We start from the raw sequence: 15,569 nt of genomic DNA on the forward strand, positions 1-15,569 counted from the left end.
TCAGTGATTACTACCTTCAAGATTGTTGCATGTGAGTTAGCATAATTTTTCTCTAGTTTTCGCAATTTAAAAAATTAATACATCAATAGAGCAAGAAACAAAACTAACATAATCGGGATTACAATTGAAAAAATGCTATGCAAGTTGTCAAAATGTAGCATATGCAAACTATTTTCATTAAGTTTGAGTGATTCTAATTCAGCACTGATTTGATCTAAAGATTTAATTGCATACGTTACATTTAAATGTGGAGCTGAGATATTTATTGTCAAAACAACATTCGTGTTGACCTCCTTAATAGTTTGCCTTGAGGGCAATACCGTGTGTTTTATAAAAATGTTTTCAAAGTTTTCATACAAAATGAATTGAGTTTTGTTGTTACCATAGATTACAAAAAGAACATCTCAATGTTCTTCATACTGAACCGTTAATGTGTCCTTGTATTAAGGAATTAACTAATAATCCTGCAGGAGTATAAAGATGACTATACTCAAGCTTATGTGGAATAGTTTGAACTTCGCAATAAGTAAATGATTTATTGAAAATCATGTCCGTCAAACATTTCGATGGAGAAGTGACTCGTAAACTAGACGTCTCGCATAAAAATAAAAATGAATGCCATTTACATAACAACTTACTGATTTCCATGAATTTGTTGTCGCTTTCATATACCTGTTCTGGAATATTGTACTTCACAAGCTTATCAGAATGTAACATTCATAATTGGAAACTTGAAACAATTTTGAAATTTTGTTTGGTGTTACTGCTGGTGTTTTCAAAACTAAATTAACACTAAGTGTCTCAAAATTGAAGTTAACCAAAAATACAGATGAAATTGTATAAAATAAACCTACATCATGGACATACAAAGTATCTTTTAAAATTGCATGGTTTTTAACTAAACTTAAAACTTGCTTTGAATTTAATATTTCGTGAGTCACTGTATTTTGAAGAATATCAGATATCATTTTCATAATCCTTTGCTGTGATTGATATTACGTAAACATTGCAAGCAAATAAATTTTTATGCTAACTATTTTACAAAATCCTTCTTCTATCTGTGATTTCATTTTCAGCATAGTGTGTTTGACTGTTAAGGCTACATTCTGCATAATTTTAAGTTCATGATTAAAAGCTTTCTTGAGATTTTGAACCTCTGTTGTTAACAAATGATCATGTTCCTGTAACGCGTTTACAGATGCCTTTAATTAACTGGTTTGATAAAAATTATAACCTGAAAGACCTAAAGATGTAAGACAAAGTATCCAAGATACAATTGATCTACGATTACGTTGTTTAGGTACACAATGAACTGAATTGTTCGAAAATTGGAAAGCACATGATATGACGTCTCTGATTTCTGAAAAAATTCTCTTTCATGTTCGAATAATTCTTGCCTGAATTGAGTCCAATATGCACAACTATCATTGTGTGGTAACGTGAAGTTAATATACAAATGAATCCGAAGCGTAGTATAGATTTTCTCTGCATCATGAACTGCAAAGCCAGCTTGCGAAATAGCAATGCCTAGTTCTGTTAAATTAATTTGTTGCTGAGGGTCAAGATTTAGCTCACAGTAGCTACTCATGGACCATACAAAAATCAGAGTCATGGAAATCCAATTCATCTGAAATGAATAAAAATTTCCACTAAGCGGCTTGTTGAAAATGAAATCTCAGATTTAAAATTCACACACAGTACATGAAAACTACTGAATGGCATTAACATCCACCCAGTTCCTGCAAGAAGTAATTTAAATTAATGCAAGTCTTGCGGGCGTAGATAGCGTAGCTCAAAATTAATTAGAAACATGCGAGTAGAATTTCAAAGATAAAATTCGATAACAGAAATAATTTAGAATAAGAATTTAATGAACTGATCTTGAATAACTGAATAATCACAGAGCATGATATGGACTGGTATGACTTAACGACTAGAGAAGACAATGTATAATCACTTACTTTTGGTAACGATGACGAGCAGAACCTCTGATGGACAGAATGACGGAGTGACAAAACTAATTATGAATGATCTGACTCGCAGAGTTTCGACGTCAAAATAGAACTTATCATACCCGGAAGAGAATCCGGTAGTATTTATATGATTTTTCCGTCATGTCAGCAATCTTGCACATTCTTTCTGAGTCTTCCTAGTTCTAGAAGTCATAGCCGGTCATTTGCATTGTAGAAGTCAAGACACTCTAAATTTTCCATTGGATGATTATGAATCCTAAAGAATATTCAAACTGCCTCCACTTCATACAGTGCCTGTTTTATACACATTTTAAAATTCAATTAAATATTTTCTTTCATTACACATTGTGGTACACAATAATAGGTGTATAATACAAAGATTGAATACTTATATCTTGATTATGAATACCTATATTTACATAGTGAATGCCTTAATATATAAGATAACAAATATACTTATTTCCGTATATATTGTCTGTATGTATCTACTATTTTTTTTTAGCAACCGGTTTATAATACAGCCATATACTCGGCAGATTGGGCATTACGTGGTGTTTCATATTCCGGTGACCGGTTAGCTCGCTGCTGCATTTGATTTGCACATGTTACTCCAGGGGGTGGCGTAGGTTTGCGAATCGAAAGACGATAATATAAACCACCGAGAGTCATAAGAAATATGCATAGTAGAACATTGATGCTGACACCCAGCGACACGAATACGTTTGATGACATACAAGACTCTTCATGTAGTAGATGTTCAGATAAAGTAAAGGAATAACTGCTGGTACTGATAAGGGATATTGGGTTATCCATTTGAATAGGATCACATGATGGATTTTAACCTGTAAGGTACTTGTTGAGAGGCAAGGAAACTTTGTACGTAGGGTTACATTCTGGAAAGAAAGAGTTCATGAATAACCGAGTTGCACGAAAATATCAGCAATTTTCTGAGTGACCCTCAGAGGGATGTCTGCTGTAGGACAAGTAACTGTTAGAGTTTGTTCATACGTAATCATCAGTGATAGAGTAGTATAGTTTAAGTAGCTTGTAGACATTTCATACGGCTTCGCAAAACAAGTCCATTTACATAACTTATTAATATCTTTCGTGATGCCTTTTAATTGAGTCTTTATACATTCAACATATGGTTAAAGCGTCATGGGCGGAGGAGTAAATAGACACAATAATGCGCTATGAATGTCACAACTAGTGTACAAAAGCTGGTCTCCTGGTTGTCGATATACTACAAATGATTGCGGCATTTCGGTATGACAAATGGTGTTATCTTTCCGAAATGCAATAGGTGATACTAGATAAGCTTGGTCGTTTACATTCCGCTCTATGACAGGTAACTTAATTCCTACTACGGTGTAAGTAGAAGAGATTAGACATTCTGCCTCTGAATAATTGAATATAGAAACCGGGTCTTCAGGAATTATAGTTAAGGTTTTTTTCTTTTGAAGCTAGTCTAGCCTGAATACGATCTACTAGAGAAGATAATTCGTCAAAATCTAGAAAACTTGGGTGCACTACTCTTCTTTGACAAGCTGTCAAAAGTTTTTTTTCAAATTTTTCAGAAAAAATGATTTTTCTATTCCGACTAGTAAAGAACCATGGTTCATTAGCAAATGAAAATAACGTACGATAGATGTGTTTGATATTATCCTGAGATAATAACAGACGTTTAAGTATGCAAACGTGTAATGGTGTGAAAATACGAACCAGTTGACGGGTCGACGGCTGAAATAGTTTCCAAGGAAAAAGATTGGTCCAATTTACTAAACCAATTGATGATGAGACATCTTCTGGATATTCGGATTTAAAAAGAGTTATAACTGATGATTCATAAATCGGGAATTAGAAGGAAACATATTCAATCTACCGTGAATATCTATTGGTATTTCGAGAGTTTGGGTCATTACAACTTTGCTACAGGCCATACAAAAATAAATAGATGGACGTTTCACTGGACGTAGCATGCCTAGTGATGCGTGAGGTAGGTAGAGGAGTTCCTAGGGAAGTCATATGTTGAGTGTCTGCCTCTAGTGTCTCTTGTTGAACCGGTTTACAACATAAGTTGGAAATAAAATATAGACAGAGCCCAAAAATAAGAATAGCCAATAGAGCATATGATAAGGATTCTACAAATTCGTGCATTAAGCTTGCGTGTGCTGATAGCAATAGAAATACAGGCGAAAACAGTTGAAGCCGTAGCTGATACAGAACCCATAATACTACTAGCGAGAGTACTAAATTCCATACATAGATAATTGACAAATAAGGCCGTGGAGATTGAATGTTAGAAATGTGAACTTCATGTAATGGTAATTGTGTTTGCGAATATGTTTTCGAAATTCGGAAATGGAGTATCTTGCCCGACCAATTGGTGTCAAGACACTGATTGAGGTGTGTATATTCTGAACTTGCAAACGCCGGCCCTTTTAATTTTAGAGATGGAACTTTAGACCAATAGACCATGGGCCAGATACTGAAATCCTCCCCCCCCCCTTGCGGATTTTTGGAGACAATGTTTTTTAGTTAAAGTAATGTCTAAATAAGCGAAATCGGCCGGTCTGCAAGCAGAATATTAGTGGAGTGAATAATTGGGGGCAGTTTTCAAAATGTGATCAAGGAAATTACCAGGGATTTTACGAAAATTGTAGACCCTCATATTGCCGGCTCTAGTTGCCCTCCTAATTGATACATGAACATGAATCATACCTCGTTGGAAAGCTTATGGAACACATATTCCAACTAAGTAACCTTTGTGTGCAATGCACCCAATCCATAGAAGAAGAAGAAGAAGATCGAAACCAAGAATTCGAAAAAAAAATGTTTTTTCTTAAATCGAAGGCAGTTAGCAACACTTACAACCGTTGTACGCAAACAAAATCCTTGAAATATATAATCTATTCATTCGTGTATAACATATCAAAAAACCATGGCAGTAGGTGTAATACACATGGAGAAATACATCGTCAAATTAATACCACCGTAAACCTCTTATATTATAAAAGTAAGAATATAAGAGATAACGTTGACGGCTTGGGGCATTCTTCTAATATCGACAAGGAGATAACCATATCTCGCTGGACAGCTTATGGAACTCAGGTTCCAACAAAGCAATTTTTGGGCACAATATGCCCAACCCGTAGAAGAAGAAGAAGAAAAGAAGAAAATCAAGAATTTGAAAAAAGTTTTAATAGAAATTCTAACCACTGGCAACATCTTCGTATGCAGACAAAATGTTCGCAATGTATATGTACACATTAATGTACACAACATCAAAAAATCAAAACATTAGGTGAAATGTGAGTATGGAGAGGTAGGGAAAATCTGTAGATTACCTGTATATAAGGTATCCAAAGGAAAAATTAATTTTCATTAAGAATTTTTTAAATCTTGTTTGCAGGCAGTTACAAATATTACCTATGTGTCAAAATATTACCTACATGTTTTATAAAAACTAAGAGCTTACAAATTTCAATTTTGAAACATTGTGTCAAATAACAGAAACTGCTTCTCAAAATATGTTTGATATTTAGTAATGGATAAATATATACGGTTATATGGTTCATGTTCAATTATTGTCTTGTGTTATATTTTAGTGAATATATAACAATAGAAATTCAACTGCTGAATGTAAAAAATACAGTCAATGATCTGCATCAAACACTACATCACTATAATCAACAAGTTCAGGAGTCTCATCTTCATCAAAAGTTTCTGATTCATCCATTAACACTTCTACTAGTTCTTGCGGCATTAGGTCGCCTTCAGTCCATTGAATTTCCAACTGGTCATTCACAACATTCCATCCATGGCCAGAAGGTAGTGGGATATTGGGAACTGCTTTGTCTGCACTGTACCATAAGAAAGCCTGGTAATTAGCCCTTTCTGCATGAATTCTTAGAGAATTCCTACAAGGAGGTAGGAGACTTGTGTCTATCCCACTGTAAGCTGATAATAATGTTCCAGGTTTGGGACTAAATCTCTGTAGAAATTTTTCATAGCGAAGATTATTTATGTCTCCTGTAGCCGATCCACCATACATAATACACGTAAATTGCTCCAATTGCTCAAACAAGGAGTCACTGAAAGGAACACTTCTTCCAAGAGAGAGGAATGTTTGAATGTAGTCTGGATGCTGCATGAGAGTCTTCAATGGTGTTTTCTTACCTTTCCTTACAAAGGCACTAGTGGTGTCACAACCCGTGTAAGCATGAAGTGCAGGCAGTGCAGAACACATCTCCCTTCCAACTTCATTAATGACAAGGTGCACATTAATGAGACGCCTCTTGTTACCAGTACCTGTATCAAACAGAACTGTCTGTTCTATGCGCTGTGCAAAGTTCAAAAGTAGAACAAATACATCTGTATCTGGAGATCTAACTATTATTTTACTGTCAGAAGGAGAACTTTTAGCAACATGCAAACAATGAAGGATCATTCTTGTATCTGCTTCTTCCTGGCTTGATTGAAGTTCTTTAATTTCTACTGCACTTGTTTCTTTACCATCAGGAGAAGTGAGACAGATACATTTACACTCACAAACAAAGTACACCCTTCTTCTTTGTAACTTTCTTGAATACTTGGCTTTCTTCCACTCATTTAACAGAAACAGTGTCAAGCTTTGTTTATTTTCATTACATGATAGAAATTTTTTCCAATCTCTGGGAACTTTTGTCAGCTCTCCCCTTATTACATGACCTGTAGTTGAGCCTCTTCTTGCCCTTTCTAAGCTTTTAATTGATAATGGCTTGTATGTATCTGTCACAAAATCAACTCGAGGTACTTTGGGAAGCTGCTCGAACATAATCTCTGCTAATTCTCCAAATGTATTTGGCAGAGAGCTTTGAGTTTGGTAAAGAGCATTACCGTCTATAATGCAAATGACACTTTCTTCATTTGGTCTGTCTGCAAGGTAACAATCTTTTTCTAGCATGTGCATAAGTTGCGATTTATCTGTCTTGACAGGAGTACCATCACTGGTTGCCAAAGCCCATGGTACTGGACCCAGAGGGTATTTTAGAACTCTTTCCATGCTAATATCATGCTGCAAAGCAAGAACAAGAAGCTGCCCAAATACATTTCTTTCTGCTCTTACTTCCTTTAATTTATTGGCTGGTCCAGATATCTTGGAAACTTTAGCAAGGTTTGCAAACGTATTGAGCTTTTGTTTAGTAATAGGTGCATAAAAGCTCTTTGATTTGTCAACAATTCTCTCTTTAATAAATGTGGTGTGTGCATTTTTTCCCACTTTATGCACTGATAGGAGATCTTGCTCAATTGCTTTGGTTGCTGGAGCACCTGATGATAGGCAGTATAGAATATCCTTGTTCTCAACATCGAAGGGATTCAAAAAGTTACTTATTGTTTCAATGACTTTACATGTGTCCTCTTCACTGTGAGCAATTTCTGCTGGTCTGACGTCTTTGTGTGTGGAGTTCTCTGAAGTGTCAATATCAGCCATTTCCAAAGTTGCTTGAAGATAACTTGCTCTATTGTGCCTGGTCATACACCATCTGTAGTATGCAGCATGATTCCTGCTAAAACCAATTATGCCACCATGTGATTTTGCATGCCGATTTAATGTTTGTTCTATAGTTATATCCACAGCATTTCTAGATGATGGAACACTAGATCGGTTGACGCTGAAGCCATTCTGTCTAAGAAGATGTTCTGCTCCTGGATGAGACTGCTGCAAATTCAGCATATCTAAAACATACACAGTAGCGTATCTTGCATAGTTTAAGTGGTCACAACTGAAGAAAAGTGCACACATCTCCTCCAGAGAAGACACATGAAGGTCAAAATTGTTTTCCTTTGTTGCTCTGTGAAACTGGAGAAGGATCCAAACATAGTCCATGTACTGCATCCACATTTGTGCAGTTTTCCCAAGTTCTCCCCTACGAATCTTATCCTTGAACTCCGAATACATGACAAACTTCTTCCTGCAGGCGTCATTTGCAAGAACCTCAGAAAGATTTTCATAGGATGGGTCCTTAGCAAGTTTAAGTAAAAGTACATTTACATCTTCTTCCATTGGATGTGTAGCCTCATATTTCTCCAAAAGCAGTCTTTCGAGGGCTTCAAGGACAATTTTGTGGACACGGAGAGCTCGGTTGTAGTGCTTTCCGGACACCACTTTTTCAATAGAACCACTGGCACAAATTCCCGATTCTATCAGAATATCTTCAAAGCCACTACACCTCACATATTTTCCCAAGGCACCCATAAAAGCGCATGAAGTGTGAAATGTGCCAAGCCTGACTATAATATCACTGAATTTTTGTGGTTGTTGCCACACAAGTGAATACGCTTTCTTTGCAACCGCAAGGTCAAAGCACACAATGGTATGTTGCTGATTCACCTCTTTTGTGGCTTTCTGAGATAGTTCGAGTATGTGCTGAACAGTAGCATTTTCTGTAATGGGTTGCATCACTGGGGGCATGTAGTCTATGCGTGACAACTGAACCTCATCCTTCTGTGATCCTCCCGTAAGAGATATCCAGCCAGCCCACCCCGGAACAGTTTGATCATTATTCTTTACTATGGCTCTGCAGAACAACCAGGCTAGGTCAGATGCTTCTGCTTTTGACACAGCTTGGACATTAGATGATTCTGTCCTACACACAGTTAGATGTGGCTCGGTTTTCTCTTTCACGAAACAAGGTTCGATATCAAGCCGAAAACTAGTAATCGATCTTTCCTTACTTTTGACATTGGAAGAATTGTCTGTGGTGATTGTATGTTTAACTATTGTGTCTGTTGATACTTCTTGGATAATAATTCCATGTGCTGTGTGTGTGGTCCCTGAACCTGATGGAGTTTCCTCATTTAAATCAAAGTTGTCCCAACAGAAATGAGTAACAACATTATTTTCTGTCGATATTGTTGGTGGAATAGTATGCATATGTTCATTGACTCTCTTGCACATTGCTGTCTCTAGTTCAAGCAGTGTTGAGTATGATGCACAGTGACCAAACCGATTGATAATGGTAATTAGTTCTGCACTTCCAGTCAGGTGTCGGACAGACATGCCAAGTAGCAATTGTTTGGGCATGGTCCACTGTCCCCTTGTTACAGCATGGCATACATCTTGAGAAAGGGAAGAAACTAACCGTTTATTCCTGTTACTGGAGTCTTCATTTCTTTTACCTGTTATCAAGCATGTCATAAATTCTTGAAGAAGTTGAGGAGGCTGAACTTTGTTACTCAGAAGAAAATCTGAAGTAGGAGGCCATGGCATGACTGGAGATTCCATGTGGGCATTTTGAATGATTCTCCTTAGGACTAAAGCTGCTTCTTTTAATCTCTTTGAATCAGAGGCTGCGATTTCAAATGCAGTTTCCACTGCTTGACCTTTGGGCAGGTAGGATGAGTAAACAAGGTCAGATTTGTAATTTGGTTGCCAAAACTGTATTTGGCTACCAAATCGTTTCTGTAGTTTTGCTTTCAGTTTGTCAGTTTTGTAAGAAGCATTGTAGAATTGAGGTGTGTTCTCGAGCATGAATTGAAGATAGCGTTCTTTCAGCATTGACATCCTTTCAACATTGAAGCCATTAATTATGCTATCTGTTACATACTGACACAAGTGTTCAAATGCATTATTATGAGCAGTTTGATCTTCTTTCTGTTTTCCCGATATTTTAGGCCGGTCTTGTCGTGTATAGTCCCTTCTGCATGATGGATGATAATGTGCTTCACGTGCTACCAAGTCAACATCGTTTACTTTTAACAATATCACTTCATCATTTCTTCTTGCAGCTGCCTTTTTAATAGCTTCCTCGGCAGTTTTAGTAACACATTTGACAAGTATTTCTTCCTTTCCTGCTTTTCTTATTCTGTTCTTTTCACAAAAAATACATTTGTTCTTTGGAAATAGTACACCTTCATCGTATGTGCGACGTTTTTTGGAGGGGCATGAATGTGCACTGTTAGCTGCAGTATTTTTTCTTTTCAGAATTCGCGATATATTTGTAAAGTTTTTGTAACACCAAGAATGAGTTCCATGTAACTTAGCAGAGTATTTAGTAGGCACTTGAGTACAGATTTCTGAGAGTTTTTCATTTGCTTGTCCTTTGTTCTGTCGAATATTAGCACAATCCAAAATTCTCTTGAAGCTTGTATCAGATAGCCTTCTCACTTTCACATCTGATTTGTTTTGAGAATAGTGAATAATGCAATGCAGTCCTTGAGACTTTCGTTGGTTGCTGGTGGAAACTCTACACACTTTAAGTTTTAAAGGTTTCTCATCTAGTTTCTTAGATTCACTCATTTTGGTTTTGTTCAGTTCCTGAAAGAGAAAGAAAATGTTTGTAAAAACAGAGTCAATGAGTTAATTGAACATGTAACTACCATATACACTCAGCAACTATGAGCAGAAGTCTGTAAGTATATAAGCTGAGCTAGGAAATAATAAGCAAAAATTCATACAGGAATCTATGCAGCATACAGTTCACAGCAATGCTAAAAGAACTAAATGATAAAACGTTAATGTGCAGCTTTAGTTGAAAATAGTTAACAGAACACATGGTTAAAAGTAGTCCAATACTATGATTCATTGCCCCAAGTCCTTTAAAACAATTATATATATATATATATATATATATATATATGGATGTAATACTGTAACACATCGTTAATAAACAATATGACGTCAAGTGTTTTATTGCAATTGTACATAAATTGTCAGTATCCTCAAGCAGAGAACATAAAATCTATATCCAAATACGTTGCTACAGTAGATCCCCGGTAGTACTCAATTTCAAACGTCACTTACACACACGTCCACCAATGGATTAAATGCAGACCACTTGATTTAAAGACCTTAATAATCATACTTTTGAGAAATGTAGGTCTTCAAAAATCCGCAAGGGGGGGGATGGTGGTCTGAAGTCTGGCCTATGGTCTACAAGGAGCAGGTATTAAAATTTTTAGTGTTAGTTCTCGGTCATTTGTAGCAGGACATGGGAATGAAGGTGGAATAACATGATCATCGGTGATGATTGCCTTACACTGATATAGTAGTGACAACTGATATGCTCCAGCTGTAGTAGGATCCAAATTCAATACAGTTTTCTTTTTCTTGGGACACTCTATAAAAATTTCGCTCGGTGGATTCGTGATAGTATATAAATTAGGCTGGATCTCTGTGATAAATAAGCCTGTTCCTTCTTCACAACGAAATACGCAATACTTGCTAATTTCTTCAAGTGTTGCACTCTGAAATAAAGTTCGTGCGCAACCGGGTGATTGAGCTGAGTCCCCTTGGTAGGCTGGAATAAAGCAAAGACTTTCTCGTTTAGGATCACATGCAGCTAGTTTATCTGTAGCTAAAATTGAAATGCCTTGATCACGTTTTACAAGAATCGAGGGTTGATGAGAAATGATACATTTTCATACCTGTATGGCACGGTTACTAATTCACATACTTCTGCTGAACCATTATCCTTAGCTATCGAAAGTTTTAGGACAATGCTTACGTCATCCTCAAAATAATGGCTATACCGTTGCAATGGAAACGGTATAGTATTTTAATAGATCAGAAACGGGTATAGCTAATACATAAGAATGCTGGCTTAATTTATTTTACAGTTTAGTGAGGTCTACTTTAAGTTGAGATGGAGAAATCATAGAAGGTGGTATGCGTTGAGATACAATGAGTAGTGATTGCCTGATCTTCCGAATCTTTCATATATTGAATTACTGAATTGTAAAGTCGAAAAGCATAGGTAGTTAGGGGTAACTGTTTTTGTTCAGTATCGTTTTCCAGTGCCTGAGTTAACGACTTTTGTGTGCGTTTTATTTGTTCTTCTGATTGAGTGATGGAGGTTTTATAGCTGAACATTAAAATTCTTACTAGCATTTACAAACTGAACTAAGTTTCGATGTTCCGAGAAAATTTCGAATTTCATGACCTCAACTATTGATTGGAATTCCTTTGTTCTAATTGCTACTTTGTCTACTATAGCATCCGTTGCTACAGAACAACACCAATGCAAAACACCGAAAAAAATCTGTGCTACGCTTAGTTCGGCTTTCAAAGATATCAAAACTTAACGTACTCACATTATGCGATTCTATGATAATCGCCAATTTGTCAACATGCTGGACTAATGAACAATAAGAGAATGTATGATTGTTGATTATTGAGCAAATTTCATCTTTAAGATTCTGATTAATTGCAGAGTTCTGCTTTAGATTTGGAAGTTGAGTGACTTTTTGGTGATAGACTAAAGGACTGGTAGCTTCATAGGTAATTACCTGAGACAGCTTGTTCCAAAACGCACCGGTGGTTATTGTTATGGTGTATGGATCCTGATCAGCTGAAGTAATCAAGATGCAGATGAGCAATATAGCTTGAATTAGTAAATTAGCCATCTGCAAGAGAAGAATTAGGAGAATCAGTTCTCTCCTAAGAGAAATTCATGCCACGTTATACTTCTAGTTACCGCGCAAATGACAAAACATTCATTATGGCGGTTGTAGCGGATCCTGATTCTGAACGCCAATCCAAGTTCCCTTCTCAATCTGCGGAAGAATTTTAATAATTTACGTTTTGTCACAAAATGTTAAACAAGCACTTACATTGTAAATCTTTGTAATGATTATATGCCTCGAGTGGTGGAAATACTCGAATTGCTCTTGGTACTATTTCGTTTACGTATTTGGATGGGATGCCCTTAAAACTCAACTGCCATATATTTCCGATCCACTCGATCTCATATAGAACGTTGTTTGTTGCGATGTGTGGTTGGTTTGCCATGCTGGTTCAATAGTCAAATTTGGGCTTCGAATCCAGGTTGCTTACCTACAACGTGAGCATATCAATGAAAGTGCAAGGAACATTACTGTTTTTTTTACTAAGGATAAACTATGAATAAACTAATATTCTACCGAATACTAGAGATTACTCCATATTTTCATAGTTCCACACTTCTTCAACGTCACCGTACTGAGCTCGGATTACAAACAATCGATACATTTGATACAAATTTGTGACCCGACAGTATGTGTTGTTGTGTAGATGGAGAGGAGTTAGGGGACATTCCCATGTTGAGGGTGGCATGTCACAACAGAGGCCGAAACAGCTGATCCACCTTGCCTAACGCATGAAACTCTAACTTCTTTGAATTTTTTCAACCACCGAAACACTGTTGCTCGGTAATGCACTTTTACTGTAGCTTGGTTGACCTTTTCGTATGTTTCAGAAGCTGGACGGTTTAAACAAAAACAAAACATTATTGCTCCATACCCTTCTTCTCGTGCAACTTCAATTATATGCGTATATATAACATGTTGTGAGGCGAAATGGAAGTATTGTTTAAAACACAGCGGATTATCCCAACCTACCGATACGACAATGCTTCCACCTAGTTAAAGTATACATGAAACAACTCTTTCAACTATCAAATGTGCTGGCATTCGGCAACAAAGGAAACTGCGGTACAATAATCTCAGTCCTCGGCCCTCATATTCGCCTTTTAGACTCAATCTTGCGGTTTGCTTCTTTTCTATATTACCTTAAAAAAAGTTGAGAGTTTTTTTCTGTGTAAAGGTCCAGTGAACAAGGATTATTTTCTTTTTACTTGTTTTGTTGTTTTTTGACATCACTTGTGCTGTGTTCTTCTAAAGTTGTTGCAGCGGAATTTGTACTGCAAGGGATTTAATTACTATGAGCTGAAGCAATGTAATCGCTCATGTTGTGCAATGGGTTAAGATCTTTTTCTTGTTGCTTTTCAATATCAGTTATTAAGTCTTCTGCAACTTCTTCAATTTTTCTGCCATTAAATCTTCTTCCAAATTAAATTCAATCTCATCCAAGGTTTTTCCTTTCCATTTTGATGCTGTTCCCTGTTCCGTTATAAGGAACAATTTACGGATCTTAGCTGTTTGATACATGTAATCGGGTAGACGGTATTTGCCTCTATGAACTCTATCTGTATGACACATGAACGTTGCAAATTGCTCAATATCACTGTCAGACATATTGGATATTTGAATAATAGTCGTCAGGTGTATTTTCAAACGAGTAACTGTTAAAGCAGCTGGATTTTTCTTTTCACTTTCTTGTGGGAATTTTTGAACAGTTTGTAGCCAGTTATAGGTGTGGTCCTATGAGGTTTTTTAAAGATGTATAGATTGAAAACACCCTCAAAGAAATAGGATCGGATACTCAGGATAATTGTTGTATCTTCCTGTAAATCGTGACTGAAGAGAACAGACATTCCACGCCCTCTGGTTCCACGAGTGACTACTCTTTTAAATTTGTCCATCAAAATCCTTTCAGTAGGTGAAAGTGTGAGCAAATTCCTCGTAATTCAGCTGGCATTCGGTAGCATTAGCGTTAGTGGAGAGCTCCATCCTTTCTACTAATCCTGGTCTCCGCCGATTCAAAAGAATAACCCTTCAAAAAATAGATTCCAGAAGGACAGTATATGCATGTTGATTGTATGGGTCTAATGGTGTATCTTTTACTGCTCCCGAACTCTTCCCAGTTGTGCACTACTTAAAAGTTTTCAAACTGCTTTCAAGCGAAAAAAAAGTCACTTTATTCCACTTGCTTATTTGCAGCTTGACTAGAAATATCAAACAACTAATTCGAGTTTAACAAGTGTACCATCATATTGAGATTCGATTATGCTTCAGCGGATGATACTGTTGCACATGTAAGTACTTCTTGTGAAGTTTTTGAATTCGCGTTTAAGCTTCTTGATTTTCATTTCTCATCGCGGTAGTTCTCGCATGTTTCTCGAAGCTACAGAAATGAAATACTTGTCCCTTTGTGTTTTGATATATATTGTTACCATCTCAAGTCGCCGATAACCCTGATAGCCGGGTTTCGATTCTGTGGTTTGGAGTGGGAGCTAGGGGCGGTGACATAGTGACAGGTGACAGGGGAGAAAAATATTCTTTCGGGAATGATTTCTTTAAAACTCTGCCTGGCTAAGCTGTGTTCCTGGCCCCTGTTGGCTGTAAGACCGCAGAGCAGCGAACAGAATTATAAAAGACAAAGCAAAGAGGGTCTTGTGCCATTCATGATGGCAGAACGGAATCCAGTTGTAAAGAAAGAACAAGAAAACCCTAAATATATAGATAATAAAATAATAAATCTCAATAGACATATGGTTTCGCCGCGTGGTGTATAGCCTAGCATGGGTTAGTACCATAGTTGGCCGCTAGGGCAATGGCAATGTTAGTTGTACTCTGCTTCCTGCCACGTGTCGACTTCTGCCCACGCGCTCCTCGAAAGGTGCTGGATTGACCTTGGCTATCGGCCCACACACTCCTTCAAGGTGAAATAGAGGTCGTAAAGACAATAGAAAGAAGCTAGATTGGCCTTGACTATCCGCCCACGCGTGGTGCAATGTGGTGCAATATGGTGCAATAAGGTGCAATCGGATGAAACACGGTGAAATCTGATGCAATAGCCACCGCCCCGAGAGTATAAAAGAGGTGAGTTCGACCTTGCCGAGATCCTGTTTTGGGCTGGCACTCAACCTGCGCTGGTCTCGTCTCCAATTTGCAGCAGTTGCGCTACTACTTCAGACTCAGGTATGCTGCCGAACTTAGAAATTATTTCTAAGTTCG

Source organism: Thermobia domestica, chromosome 7 (assembly GCF_964235325.1).
Source record: "Thermobia domestica chromosome 7, izTheDome1.hap1.1, whole genome shotgun sequence".
Classification (NCBI taxonomy): domain Eukaryota; kingdom Metazoa; phylum Arthropoda; class Insecta; order Zygentoma; family Lepismatidae; genus Thermobia; species Thermobia domestica.